The 12,500-nt window shown below is 46.7% G+C and overlaps 1 long non-coding RNA gene across 1 annotated transcript in view; it reads left to right on the forward strand.

Moving 5' to 3' along the window:
• The first annotated feature begins 9,685 nt into the window (after nt 1-9,685).
• LOC143482972 (uncharacterized) overlaps nt 9,686-12,500 on the forward strand; it is a 9,832-nt gene continuing 7,017 nt past the window's right edge. Inside the window, exon 1 of the long non-coding RNA XR_013122343.1 lies at nt 9,686-9,829. This is a non-coding gene — a long non-coding RNA (uncharacterized LOC143482972). The remainder of the gene's footprint in view (nt 9,830-12,500) is intronic.

Below are 12,500 nucleotides of genomic sequence, written 5' to 3' on the forward strand. Positions count from 1 at the left end.
ATTAGTGGCCAGAGAGAGAGAGAGAACAGAGGGAGAGAAAGACAGAGAGGGAGAGGACAGAGAAAAGGACAGAGAGAGGGACACAGACAGGGAGAGTCAGAGACATTCTCCGAGCATAAGAGAGGGAAGAGACACACACACACACACACACACACACACACACTGGCTGGAGATCTCCAGGGAATGGATGGCTAAGCATAACAGGTTTCTTTTCAGAAAACACTGTTTCTGTAACATGTCTGCAGGGTATTGTAGGGTGTTTGTAGGGTATTGTATGTTGTCTAAGGTATTGTAGTGTGTCTGTAGTGTATTGTAGGGTGTCTCTAGGGTATTATGGGGTGCCTAGGTTATTGTGGGGTGTTTGTAGTGTATTATAGGGTGTCTGTAGGGTATTATGGGGTGCCTATGGTATTGTAGTGTGTCTGTAGTGTATTGTAGGGTGTTTGTAGGGTATTTTGGGGTGCCTCGGGTATTGTAGGGTGTTTGTAGGGTGTCTGCAGGGTGCCTCCTCGTGGGGTCAGGGGTCAGGGCCGCTCTGCTTCTATTTCAGCTCTCCTGGGTTCAGCTGCTTTGGAAGATTCAGTACAAATGACCTGAACACTTCTCCCAGCTCATAGTGGACAGGTCACTTACCTGATCAGGTGGGTTGAAACAAGACAAACTGCCTACAGCCACTTTAGCAAAAGGCTACTGCACAAAAACACAGGTTTGCTGAATTATACATCTCTCCCCATCACCAGATGGGACATGTGACACAGTTGTGTTGGGCAGGTTTCCAAATATAGTTCGAAGCGCCCTCAGCTGGTCAAGAAGTGAAATCACATGCCACTCACAGTGCTTTGCACGAACTTCTTTTCAGTTAGAAAGCACCAGATCTCTGGATATCTGTTTTATAAGAGCCTATCACAGCGATGCCCAGAACCAAGGGCTCAGGTGTACAGGTGAACCCAAACGGCGTTTCGACGTTTTTTTGTAAAATGGTACAACTGCTCTGCGGTGTTCACGTGATTTCAGAATTCACACTGGCTGTGGCCACAGATAGTTACAGCACTCCTATAATTGAAAACCGGATTTCTTGCACTTTTCTGAAATATTTTTTTGATGTAATATGTAAATATTTCAAAACAAACCACTTGCTCCAGTCATTATATGTCGCGAGAACAAACTCATTTACATATCTCAGGCTATTCAGCCACTCAGCGCTTGGCCCCGCCCACTTGCAGTTCTCAGCCGATTCGGTTTTTTGAACGAGGCACAGCGCAGGACTTCCGGTTCGAGCACAACTCATTTATTCTAGATCTGACCTAAAGGCCCAGTAACAGAACAGTCTGTTTACCTGTAAGGGGTCAAACGAGGTTGGGGACGGTCATTTAAAGATCAATTATGATTGATTTTGGATCGTAAAGATACAATAGGATATAGCCTTTTACAGAGGGGGGCATTCCAGGTTCAGAGAGTAAAACTCCCTCCCAGGATTTTATTCAAGCTTGCTGGATTTTCTAATTAGTGGCAGGTAAAATTAGTGGAATCAACACAATCCAGGAAGTCTGAGCAAAATCCTGGTTCACTTTGTGAACCTGGAACGCCCACCTCTGGCCTTTTAACGCGCTCTTGCTAACCCACGTGACCTCAGAGGTTTTTCATGATTTCACCCACTGGATGCTGTTCGTTCAGATCATTACTGTATCATTTTGGAGTGAAAAGGTTTTAAACGAAGGGAACAGAGGGGGAGAAAGACAGAGAGTAGTACTGTTGCCCTCAGGGTGTGTGACTCACACCGCTATATCGATATAACGAATACATCAAGTCTGTACTAAAGATCAATGACCACTAGGTGGCGGCAACCTTTAATCTTTTCATGAACCAGGATCATTCAAGACTAACACAGTAAGAACAATGAGTTGGTACTCACAAGGCCTCGATTCTGAATACACACGGATCCCTGAAATCACACTGCTTCATGTCTCACTCTCCACACACGCCTCACTCTCCACACACGTGCTTCACTTTCCACACACTCCTCACTCTCCACACACGCCCCACTCTCCACACACGTGTTTCAGACACCTGCACTCTTTACGTTCTTGCTCTGATGTAGACACTGAACATTTGAGTGTGAGTGTGTGTACTTCCTGTTTCTTGATTTTAGTTTTCTGTTCAGAGCCACATCTACAAGACTAAGAATTATCCACAGTAGGGTTAGGGGTCAGGGGTCAGGGTTAGGTAAGGGGTGAGAATTAGTGTTAGGGTTAGGGGTCAGGGTTAGTGTTAGGTAAGGGGTTAGAATTAGTGTTAGGGGTCAGGGTTAGTATTAGGCTAAGTGTTAGGGGTCAGGGTTAGTATTAGAGTTAGTGTTAAGGGTCAGGGTTAGTATTAGGGTTAGGGTTAGGGGTTAGGGTTAGTATTGGGGTTAGTACAGGTGTGGGATTTACCTGCAGTGACTTTTCAAAACAGGGTTTTCAAACCTCACGCTTGGGTGCACTGTGCACATCCACAAAGCATGTGCAAAATGTAAAGTCTCGAATGTTTCTGCTACTGAGGTGTAAAGGCTAAAATGTTTCTCATTCTTTTGCTAACATATTTATTACACACACACACACACACACACACACACGTCACTGGTGTTTAAAGTGCACCTGTCAGCACCTACAGACACAACACACTGATGTCTTCATGGTGAACAGTGTGGTTGTTCTGTCCAGCTCTTGCATGATGTGAAACTTACTACTATTAATAAACAACCAAATCCCTTTAATGACTCACACAGCAGCAGTGAAGCGTCTGTCCCTGTGAAGACACGGGGCTGGTCCAGCCACAGGAGAACCGGGCCCACGTTAGTGAGCACCACCTGTCACGTGTACTATATTTTACTGTCACGTGATGATATCACACTTTTCTCCGCCAGTCACATGACTGAGGAACTAGGGGGTTATCAGGACTGATTATATCCACTAAGTTATTCATAAAGTGCTGACACAGCTCAGTCCGACACGCACTGGTGAGTGGAAACGTGTGGACGGAGGAACTGATCCTGGGTCAGACTGGCAGGCATACTTTCACTTCACTCTCTCACACACACTCTCTCACACTCTCAGACACACTCTCACACATTCTCTCACACTCACACACACTCTCACACACACTCACACACACTCTCACACACACTCTCACACACTCTCACACTCTCAGACACACTCTCTCACACACACTCTCACACTGTCATGTACTCTCACGCTCTCACTCTCACACACACTCTCAGACTGTCACACACTGTCACACACCCTCTCACACACACACACTCTCTCACATACTCTCACATTCTCACTCTCACAATCTCATGCACTCTCACACACTCTCACACTCTCTCACTCTCACACTCTCTCTTGAACTGCTGCTAAAGGGTGTACTTCTGATATCTCAGACGTAAGCAGGAACTCTAGGGTTAGGGGTAGGAATACAGTGCTACATTTGACTCAAGCAACCCTGGGTCTATGATACACTATTGATGAATAAGGCATAACTGAATCAGATGTGTTAGAGTTGGGGGTGTGTATGTAAATGTGGCTCAGGTGGGCAGAATCAACCCCAGCACAGTTATTACTCAGCACTTCTGTGAAGATCTTCTGTGTTTACCAGACTTATCCCCACCTCCCACGTCATGGGGTCAATGGTTCAGAATCACTCCCCACAGAGGCCCAGGGAACATCTGAGAAATGGCAGACTGCAGAGTGTTTCTCCTCCTGGACCTTCTCATGTTCCTGCTGGGTAGGCCATGTCATGGTCAGGAAAGAGAGAGAAGGAGAGAGTAGGAGAGAAAGAGAGAGAGAGGAGAGAGAGAGAGAGAGGGGAGAGGGAGGAGAGAGAGAAAACCTGCTTCTACACAGCCATGGTGGCACCCACATTCTTACTCATTTACTGACACACAGAGTCACGCGCACACACACACACACACACACACACACACACACACACACACACACACACACTTGGTTTACAGTCTGATGGCCTTTCATTGTGCTTATGTAAGTGGAAATTGTCCTTTATCATTAGTCATTTCTAACACACACACACACACACAAACACACACTCACACATACACACACATTTCCTGTTTACTCCCACTCACATTACCTCTTTACTGTCTCCATATGGCCTTATTTACATATGGCTTATAGGTCCCACTCCAATACTCAATTTTTCATATATAACAACATATATAAATATGAATTATTTAGTTTCCTGCTTGGAGGGGTGTCCTGACTGTTTGGAGGCGTGTCCTGACTGCTTGGAGGCGTGTCCTGACTACATGGGGATATATTGAGGTGAAGGTCTGCTGTTCTCATGGCTGCTGGGACCATGTTGACTATTCTTCCATTTTTATTAAGTCCTTTAATTAAGTCACAATCATACATGATTAGTTACGTAAGACAGAAATGGACAAGATTGAATTAAAATCTCACAGAAGTGAAATAAAACCAGGAGTGTGTAAGTAAAACAGTGATGTATGGGGGAACGAGTTTGGTCTTTGTCTTTCTAGAACATCTCTTCGCTGTGGGAAAGTAATGGTGAGAATGAGGGAGAAAAAGAGAGAGAGAGAGAGAGAGAGAGAGGGAGAGAGAGAGAAGACTGAGAAACAGCTGGAGACAATGAGACAATGACTGAGACAGAGAAAGAGCAAAAGATGATAGTCAGTGTATGCCAGAAAGAAGTGATTATAGAGAAACTGTTATTATTATACATAAATTATTAAGAAACAATTATGATACAACTGCTTCATCAATTTTGTTGATAATGTGTAGTGTGTAATACAAATAGCCTAAATTAGCAGAACAATTAAATCATCAATTCTACACAACCATGTTTAAATGTTAATACAAGATAACAAAACATGACTTCCACTGAAAAATTGTTTATAAGTGATTGTGATCACTACTAACAGTCGTAGTGTCGGGGGGTCGGGATGAAGTTTCTAATAAATGAAGAGATGAGGGCGTGATCGAGGGCCACGCATCTCTGAGCATCTAGGCCAGACACTGCTTTGATCACGCGAGATGAACCGCCCGCCTGCGGATACGTCTTACCTCGTTTTCTCATGTCTTTGACAGCACAAAGACGAGAGGAGAGGAGAGAAGAGGAGAGAGGAGGAGAGGAGAGAAGAGGAGAGAGGAGGAGAGAGGAGAAGAGGAGAGAAGAGAAGAGGAGAGAAGAGGAGAGAGGAGAGAAGAGGAGAGGAGAGAGGAGGAGAGAGGAGAGAGGAGAGAGGAGGAGAGAGGAGAGAGGAGGAGAGAGGAGAGAGGAGAAGAGAAGAGAGGAGGAGAGAGGAGGAGAGAAGAGGAGAGAAGAGAGGAGGAGAGAGGAGGAGAGGAGAGGAGAGGAGAGAGGAGGAGAGAGGAGAGAGGAGGAGAGAGGAGGAGAGAGGAGAAGAGGAGAGAGGAGAAGAGGAGAGAGGAGGAGAGGAGAGGAGAGAAGAGGAGAGAAGAGAAGAGGAGAGAAGAGGAGAGGAGAGAAGAGGAGAGAGGAGGAGAGAGGAGAGAGGAGAAGAGAAGAGAGGAGGAGAGAGGAGGAGAGGAGAGGAGAGGAGAGAGGAGGAGAGAGGAGAGAGGAGAAGAGAAGAGAGGAGGAGAGAGGAGAGAAGAGGAGAGAAGAGAGGAGGAGAGAGGAGGAGAGAAGAGGAGAGAAGAGAGGAGGAGAGAGGAGGTTTCTGGCAGATCCAGCCCTCTACACAGGTCAAGTAAACACAAACAGCACTTTGTGCTTGTTAAACTAAGATGGATCTGATATTCACTTTAATGACCTTTGACACGTGTTACAGGAACGTTTACAGCGCGAAAAGGAGACAACTTAGCAAGTCAAAAAAGTAATTCGTTTTTCCTTTTAAGCGCAGAAACGAACTATATTTTCTATATTATTTTTCTCAATCTATAATCACAATATTTCTCAAAGCTCAATCGTCTTCATTAGTAATAGTCTTTTATTCTTGCTTTTTGGTTATTTTCCTGTTTGTATTCCAGTTAGTTTAGTTTATCTAAACAGCTTACGTTATATATACATATATATATTTTATTTTAACCAAGGCAAATTCATGTGTAACAAACCTTGCAAAAGTGGGCTGCACTTTCACTGTGCTGTGTGTCTCATTGTCTTTGGGTGTGTGTGTGTGTGTGTGTGTGCCTGCGTGTGTGTGTGTGTGTGTGTGTGTGTGTGTGTGTGTCTTCATGTGTGTGTGAAGTCAAATGCTTCAACTTGGTTATGTTGTCTCCACTGTACCACACCTGACTCAGGTAATCATGCTGTCCTCATGCCTGTCTGTAGCCAAGGCAAATGTGTTTGAGCAGACTGCTTCTCTCACAGTCAGTAGTCAGTTCAATCTGAGGCTGGATGAACACACAAGCCTCTGTTCCTCTAACTGGCCTGCAGCCTGAACAGGTCACACCAGTTTTTATCTGCCCTCATCCATGTGAAGGTGTGATCACCTTGGTGGATGAAGGACTTTTGCCCAATGCATTTCACGAGATGTTATTCTGACATCTGTTGACCTGACATGAAATAAATAAATATGTAAAGAGTTAATGAGAAAGAAAGAGAAAGAGACATAGAGATAAAGAGAGAGAAAGAAAGAAATTGGCTTTTGTAATCTGTTGGCTACCTGTGGTGTTTCTTCAGGGTTGTAAAACATCGCAGCAAACACACACACACACACACACACACACACACACACACACACACACACACACACACACACACACACAGTCACAATCTGTGTTCCCATTGTGTTTGACGGTATGTAGTGGGACTTGTAATTAGCTGATGACATGAGTGATGTGTGAGTGGCTGAAACAGTATCAGGGCTTCGTTAAGGCCCTGTCCCCTCGTTAAGAGTTAATCACACCAATTAACAAACATCTGGCCTTCATCCTCCTCCACAGAGAGCCCAAGACAGCAGCTAAACGAAGCTTCTGGCATCTTCCGGGCGCCTATGTCTCACAGCTTGGCTCTGACAGTTTTACTCCAACACTAGTTTTAGTACATTTATTTATAAACACATTATAAACACTGAGAGTAGTGACAAACAAATTACTCAAATACATTAAAAACAATAGTTTTCTAAGATGACTATATATGACTGAACTTGATTTGAGACCAAAAAGTTAAATCTAATTAGTACATTAATCATGACACACACACACACACACACACACACACACACACACACACACACACACACACACACACACACACACACACACACACACACACACACACACACACACACACACTCACTCTCTCTCTCCATCTCTCTCTCTTTCGATCTCTTCCTTCATAGGCATCTGTTTGGCAAAGACATGCTTGAATCCCTGGGTTTGAAATGTTGCCATGGTAATTGAGTGTAGCAGATCAGACACAGAGTTGAATGCATGATGATGGTGGCAAATACACACACACACACACATACACACACACACACACATACACACACACACACACACACACACACACACACACACACACACACACACACACACACACACACACACTCACACACACACACATACACACACAATACACACACGCACAATGTATTGCTGTGATCTCCATTTAAATTGATTTTCAAAGCACCATGTAATAATGCACATCACCAGCCTCTGTTATGTTATTCTCATATGACGTTACAATAATAACACAATTCTCCATGCTGGCCTCTGTTCTAACTCTTATATTCTTTACACAAAACAAAATTCTGTTATATTTGCACGTTCACTGTTTTAACAGAAACCAAAAGTGCAGATCACCTCGAAATACAGGTTTGTTAATCCTGATTTGGTTTTTGGTGTTAGTGAATGTGGACTGGGTTTGATTGGGTTTAACTGGGTTTGACTGGGTTTGTGATGTGCACCTCAGTAATTACAGCATGGCTTTACAACTTTATGATTTATGTTCATTTAGAACTCAAATATTGTACCCATATTGCTATGTGCCACAAACTGCCGTGAACACATCTAGCTAAAATTAGACAAGAAACCACTGAAACCATCTCAATGATACGACTCTACCCCACCTGGACCTCAACGATGACACATCACCATGGAGACCATGGGTGCAGAAATCCTGCTACATTTTCATTACGTATTATTATTATTATATTATTATTATTATTATTATTATTATATTATTATCCTTCTGCACAGAAAATGTGTCAACGTTCCTGCATGTTTGTGTGTTTGAGTTATCAGATATAATTTTATATCACACATTAAAGCACATTTAAAACTGTCCAGTGTTTCCATTTATTAACATATTTTAAATCTTTCTCTACAATAGGTTCTTTATTTTTCACAATATTGGCCTACAGCAATCACTGTTGTATATTTTTACATATAACGTATTCTATTTTAACGTGTACATTTTCCACGTGAGTGAGGTATTCTCACATCCTTCCTGATGCACATTCCTGGATGGAGGAGCCCAGATCTTATTCAGGATGGATTTTTTGTGTTAATTATTCCCTCACGTGTGACTGCAGGGTCCTCCACAGATCAGTGTAAGAACAGCACAGAGACAACGCAGAGTACAGGGACAGCGCAGAGCACAGAGACAGTGCAGAGTACAGAGACAGTCATATCTCCTCTCCAGCTCTCACAATCTTTTATACTAGATCTCATTCTCACACACAACTTTCTCTTATACACTCTCTTATACACTCTCTCTCACACACAGCTCCTTCTATCACACACACAAACACACACACACATTCTCTTACACTCTCAAAACTCTTAAATACATGGACTTTCTCTCTCACACACACCTTTCCTACACTCATAAACACGTCATTCTCTCTCTCTCTCTCTCTTTCTCTCTCTCTCTCTCTCTCTTTCACACACACACACACACACACACACACACACACACACACACACACACACACACACACACTCTCTCTCTCTCTCTCTCTCTCTCTCTCTCTCTCTCTCTCTCTCTCAAAATTCTCACACCCATTACATTTTTCATTTTATTTTCTTAAATACATGGACTTTTCTCTTTCACACACACACCTTTCCTACACTCATAAACACGTCATTCTCTCTCTCTCTCTCTCTCTCTCTTTCACACACACACACACACACACACACACACACACACACACACACACACACACACACACACACACACACACACACACACACAGATATCACGGGCTGTTTTATGGGTTTGATTGCTTATCCTGACTGCACTTCACTCATGTTTCATCCACATTTTCCTTCCTAGTCAAAGTCACGTGTAAAATGGATAAATGATATTGTAAGTAATGGTATTTGTTTTTAATCCCATAAACTGACGGGACTGTCCAGCAGTTTCATTTAGAACAAAAACACAACCACCAGGACCTCGTCTGCCTAGACGTGTCCACCGTGTCCAAATGTTGCAGATGTAATGTGCTGTTTTGGATATAAGTCTTTATTAGATAAACCATGTACTCCAGTACCGAGCCAGAACCACCCCACCCATCCCGCTTATCTTCCACCGGGATGTTCACACATTCCTCTCCTCTCCGCCACCGTCAACACCGACGGGGATTCGCCCTCATCCAATCACGAGCGGCCGTAGCTTACCGACGTATTCCCCCACAGCCAATCAAACGCGCTCTCCCGGGCCACGTGACACGGGGTCCGCTCTCCAGACCCGTGATTGTCGGCGGAATGTTGAGACGTTCGCAGTCGCGCGCGGAGCGGCGGAGACGCGCGTGGACGTACTCGGTGGAGAACCGTGTCCCGGTACCGCTGTCCGGTCCACCGGCAGGACGGAGCCCCCCCCCCGTGACCGGAGCGCGTGAGTACGTTTCGTTTGTGCTCGTGACTGCGCGTGCGCTCCCAGCAGCTACGCGTGAAACGGAAACGGTGTCAACACCCGTTTATTAAGCACGCGCCTCCGGTACCCGGTGTCTCGCGCTGTTTCACGTCCCTTTATTTCGTTTCTCCACGTGCTTGAAGGGAACGTCGTAACTTCTAACCCGGTTTAAACTCCTCCGTTCTCCGTTAACCGGCGTCAGAAACGACCTAAACCGGGCACGTGAACGTTAATGAAGTTAAATGTGTTCGTTACTGGTTTAATTGGCGGCGCGCGCGCACTAGTCTGATCATAATGAGAATACAAACTACAGCTGACCTGCCGGTGCGCGCGCGCCGCTCTCCACCTGGCCGCCCGAGCACGCGCCGTCGCCGTTACACGTGGAGCCCCGTGGACACACCGGACACACCGGCTGGTGGAGTCGCTCGGTGTGACGGTGTCCGGGGCGCTCGTGGCGTGTCCGCGGTGCCGGTGAGTCACGTGGGCAGAGAGACACCGGAGACACGAGAAGAAACTCGGTGGTGTCCTGTGTCTCAAAACAGCAGCGCGAGCGCACCGGGCTTGTCCTCGTGCCCCCGCCAGATGTGACTAATGAAGCTTCACGGGTCCGTTTGGTGTCGTTCCGGTCCGGTGTGGAACAGACCGGGACGCACCAGCCGAACCGTTAAACGCGTTACACCCGCACCGGGAAACCGAGCCCCGTTCGTCTGACTAGACCACACCTCCCCGGACCCGCCTGCACGTACCGGGCAGCACGCGACCACCGTCTGGAGAGGCCACCGGGGACACGTGTCCCGCGCCCCGTCCGGTTGTCCGCGTGTCACGGGCTCGCGCGCGGGAGAGCTCAAATACCGGCCCGTTTTCACAGACGTGTGTACGTGTAGTTGTGATGTTACTCCATAAACGCCCTGAACGCTGTTTGTTTGTTTGTTTATTACATCAGTTATTGTGTAACTTTCTCTGGTTTGCTCTGCTGGGGGTGACAGGCGTGTCGGTCTGGTCACCGTAATCTATTGGCCGGTTTCCACTGTCCCAGCGGTGGACTTCAGCGTGCCGGTACTGAGACCTGACCGGTGTAGACCCGCTGGCCCGCCACGCTGTCTGTGTTCATGTCTTCTTAGGGGGACCAGTCCTGTTTTTACTGGTGAATGTGGACGGTGTCCTGGGTCACACCTGCTGTGCTGGTCCCACAGAGTGTCCAGGGGAGTGAGAATCCCTCAGGTTGTGAGTGTGAGTAGTGCTGAATCTCACTACATCTCAGTGTTGAACACACACGCCTGCAGCAGGAGTGACCCGTGTTCAGGTCTCACGCGGTGGAGGTGAATCTGCTGGAGTGGATCAATCAGGTCTGTTGGTAATGATGTGTGTGAGGATTCAGAACCTCTCACACCAGAACTCAGCCAGGGTGTCACCGCCTGTGCTTATCTACACCCCCCCCTCTCTCTCTCTCCCTCTCCCTCTCTCTTTCTCTCTCTCTCTCTCTCCCTGAGATTACAGCAGGATGTGGGAGGTAATTGTATGTTATTTTCAGATGGATACTGCATTTAGCAGCCCAGACCCCCCCCCCCCCCCACCCCCCCCCTGACCAGACGTCACTTGACCAGGTGTGTCGGTGGGGTGCAGTGGTGTGGACGCGTACAGAAACAGTGCAGGGTTCTAGACTGGGTCCCAAAACACCGTACCCTGATCTCAAAACACGGTACCCTGATCTCAAAACACGGTACCCTGATCTCAAATCACCGTACCCTGATCTCAAAACACCGTACCCTGATCTCAAATCACCGTACCCTGATCTCAAAACACCATACCCTGATCTCAAATCACCGTACCCTGATCTCAAATCACCGTACCCTGATCTCAAATCACCATGCCCTGATCTCAAAACACCGTACCCTGATCTCAAAACACCGTACCCTGATCTCAAACGATCACGCACAGATTACAAACCTAGGGTGGAGAGGTTCCACCACGAGGCCACAGAAGAAGAAACGTGACCAACATCTGACGGTGAGGAACAGAAACCGTGTTGAGAGCGGGACTAGGAGATACACGACGAGAGAGGAGGGGGAGGAGGGGGAGGGGCGGCCAACCAGACGTAGACGAAAGTCTTTAGACACGCGTCCGCAGACGGAAGTTCAGTCACACGACAGCAACGCTGGAATCTTCCCCCTCAGAACCGTCTGTGTTTTCTAGTTTTGCTGCCATGCGAGCGTGCGTGCGAGCGAGCGTGCGTGCGTGCGAGCGAGCGTGCGAGCCGTGGCAGGCCGGTACACTGCCCTGCTGTGGTTGTCATTAGAGAGGTGATCGCAGCACCACAGGATAATGAACCATCTGGAGATGTGACGGCGTGTGGCACGACTGAGCTACACTGCTGCCATGACTAACTATATTACTAACCACTAAAGGTTCTCCTGTCTCCGCCCCTTATACTGATAATGATGACTATCTCCGCCCCTTTATATGGATTATTATGACACTTCTGTCTCCGCCCCTTTATATGGATTATTATGACACTTCTGTCTCCGCCCCTTTATATGGATTATTATGACACTTCTGGGGGAGATGTGAAGGGTGTGTGTGGGGGTGTGAGCAAGGCAGTCTGACTGTGAGGACTCCCTCACACACACACACACACACACTCACTCACTCACTCCCTC

This window comes from Brachyhypopomus gauderio, chromosome 19, assembly GCF_052324685.1.
Source record: "Brachyhypopomus gauderio isolate BG-103 chromosome 19, BGAUD_0.2, whole genome shotgun sequence".
NCBI lineage: Eukaryota > Metazoa > Chordata > Actinopteri > Gymnotiformes > Hypopomidae > Brachyhypopomus > Brachyhypopomus gauderio.